A 3,283-nucleotide genomic window follows, 5' to 3' on the forward strand; every position below is an offset into this window, starting at 1 on the left:
CGACGTTGATTACTTCTGGTTGCTCACCGACTCAATTATCAGAACTCTAACGAAATCAGAATTATACCTTCACTCTGCAGCGGAGTGTGCGCTGATATTGGAGTGCTGTTCTGCAAGGTTCGCAGGAGAGCTTCTGTAAAGTTTGGAAGGTAGGAGACGAGGTACTGGCAGAAGTAAAGCTGTGAGGACGGGGAGTGAGTCGTGCTTGGGTAGCTCAGTTGGTAGAGCACTTGCCCGCGAAAGGCAAAGGTCCCGAGTTCGAGTCTCGGCCCGGCACACAGTTTTAATCTGCCAGGAAAGTTTCTAACGAAATCAGTTCCAAATGAATAAGCTTCCAAGGCCCACACCGTGGTTCAGGTCGAATAAAATCGATTTTCGGTTTCATCGTATTTCGATAGATTAAGGTTTTATTTAAGTACTCTGAAAAGGATTTTGCTATAAAAATTTTTTTGGGGGGGACTTAAAGAGCATTTTCCTACCATTTTCAGAGTAACACTTTTAAACGGGTCTTTCACTATAACACACAATACACCTTTATTATCAGTTCCGTTTCCTTTTATGTACAGGGACAACTAATCCTTGTATTGTGATACCAATAGCGATGGTGACTTTTCTGTCACCCACTTTTCTGCATATATTTTAGATCTTTACATCCCCTAAATTGCACATTAGGGATTTTTTATTTTTTTATTTTTTATTTTTTTATTTTTATTTATTTTTTTTTTTTGCGCCCGGGTGTCTTGGCTATCCTTGGAAAGCAACGGTCGGTATTCTTTTGTTTTTGCTGTTTGTAAACAACACGCTTTCAATTAGAAGATGGAAAATTGTTGACCGGACAGGGTCGGTTAACTAAAACTGAAATAGAAAACTTGCAGGTATACTATGGGCTGGCAATCAGGAGAAATAAAGAAAATCTGGAGGCAATGAAGCTCTCTCCATTGCGTCCAGATTTTCTTTATTTCTCCTAATTGCCTGCCCATAGTATACCTGCAAGTTTGGGCCATATTCTTCCATACGTTCTCTACTGATGATAAGCCATGTCATGGATTGTGTCCATCAGGAGAAAATTCTTGGTGCAAATACAATAGGGCCCAGGCAACTGGAGAATCTTATTCTTGCCAGCATTCTCTTCCTGCTGCTGTTATAGCAGCAATTAAACCTATTTTCAGAGACTTGGCTCATCCTGACATTCTAAGGAAATGTTTGCATGGGCAGACACAGAAAGCAAATGAATGTTTCAACAGCATAATTTGGAACCGCCTTCCTAAAACTGTATTTGTAGGCATGCATACAATGAAACTAGGAGTTCATGATGCTGTTATTACATTCAGTTGTGGTAATATTGGAAACTGTTGCGATAAAATGAGGATAGCCGATGCAGACAGGTCTGCATCTAATATGGACAAGAAAGGAAGACAAACACCCCGGAAGGCGAAAAAGAAGCTGGGCGACCTGCTAGAGGCCAAAGAAGGGCCATCATATGCAGCAGGACAGTTTTAATTAACTGTAAGTAACAAATTTCAAAAATTTTTCTTTAAAGTCAATTTCCTGCAAACTAAAATTTTCAGTACATATGCCCCATTATATCAGAAACTATAATATATAAATGAATGATATTTTCAGAGACACTGCATATCATAAAAATCCACCTCTGGTCTACATTCATTAATATTCACTGCAGAAAAAACGTAATATTTTTTGTTAGTAAATTTAAAAAAGTACTAAGGAATGACGAGATACGTTTGAAGTTCTCTAACGCTGTAGATACAGCAATAAGGAATAGCGCAGTAGGCAGTACAGTTGAAGAGGAATGGACATCTCTAAAAAGGGCCATCACAGAAGTTGGGAAGGAAAACATATGTACAAAGAAGGTAGCTGCGAAGAAACCATGGGTAACAGAAGAAATACTTCAGTTGATTGATGAATGGAGGAAGTACAAACATGTTCCGGGAAAATCAGGAATATAGAAATACAAGTCGCTGAGGAATGAAATAAATAGGAAGTGCAGGGAAGCTAAGACCAAATGGCTGCAGGAAAAATGTGAAGACATCGAAAAAGATATGATTGTCGGAAGGACAGACTCAGCATACAGGAAAGTCAAATCAACCTTTGGTGACATTAAAAGCAACGGTGGTAACATTAAGAGTGCAACGGGAATTCCACTGTTAAATGCAGAGGAGAGAGCAGATAGGTGAAAAGAATACATTGAAAGCCTCTATGAGGGTGAAGATTTGCCTGATGTGATAGAAGAAGAAACAGGAGTCGATTTAGAAGGGATAGGGGATCCAATATTAGAATCGGAATTTAAAAGAGCTTTGGAGGCCTTACGGTCAAATAAGGCAGAAGGGATAGATAACATTCCATCAGAATTTCTAAAATCATTGGGGGAAGTGGCAACAAAACGACTATTCACGTTGGTGTGTAGAATTTATGAGTCTGGCGATATACCATCTGACTTTCGGAAAAGCATCATCCACACAATTCCGAAGACGGCAAGAGCTGACAAGTGCGAGAATATCGCACAATCAGCTTAACAGCTCATGCATCGAAGCTGCTTACAAGAATAATATACAGAAGATTGGAAAAGAAAATTGAGAATGCGCTAGGTGACGATCAGTTTGGCTTCAGGATAAGTAAAGGGACGAGAGAGGTAATTCTGACGTTACGGCTAATAATGGAAGAAAGGCTAAAGAAAAATCAAGACACTTTCATTGGATTTGTCGACCTGGAAAAAGCGTTCGACAATATAAAATGGTGCAAGCTGTTCGAGATTTTGAAAACAGGAGGAGTAAGCTATACGGAGAGACGGGTCATATACAATATGTACAACAACCAAGAGGGAATAATAAGAGTGGACGATCAAGAACGAAGTGCTCGTATTAAGAAGGGTGTAAGACAAGGCTGTAGCCTTTCGCCCCTACTCTTCAATCTGTACATCGAGGAAGCAATGACGGAAATAAAAGGAAGGTTCAGGAGTGGAATTACAATACAAGTTGAAAGGATATCAATGATACGATTCGCTGATGACATTGCTATCCTGAGTGAAAGTGAAGAAGAATTAAATGATCTGTTGAATGGAATGAACAGTCTAATGAGTACACAGTATGGTTTGAGAGTAAATCGGAGAAAGACGAAGGTAATGAGAAATAGTAGAAATGAGAACAGCGAGAAACTGAACATCAGGATTGCTGGTCACGAAGTCAATGAAGTTAAGGAATTCTGCTACCTAGGCAATAAAATAACCAATGACGGACGGAGCAAGGAGGACATCAAAAACAGACTC

General features: G+C 39.5%; 1 non-coding gene across 1 annotated transcript; it reads left to right on the forward strand.

Annotated features, from left to right (window-relative positions):
* The first annotated feature begins 202 nt into the window (after positions 1-202).
* Trnas-cga lies at positions 203-277 on the forward strand. Its single transcript has one exon. It is a non-coding gene; the product is annotated as a tRNA-Ser (tRNA).
* Positions 278-3,283: the final 3,006 nt, after the last annotated feature.

This window comes from Schistocerca piceifrons, chromosome 1 (genome assembly GCF_021461385.2).
Source record: "Schistocerca piceifrons isolate TAMUIC-IGC-003096 chromosome 1, iqSchPice1.1, whole genome shotgun sequence".
NCBI classification, from domain to species: domain Eukaryota; kingdom Metazoa; phylum Arthropoda; class Insecta; order Orthoptera; family Acrididae; genus Schistocerca; species Schistocerca piceifrons.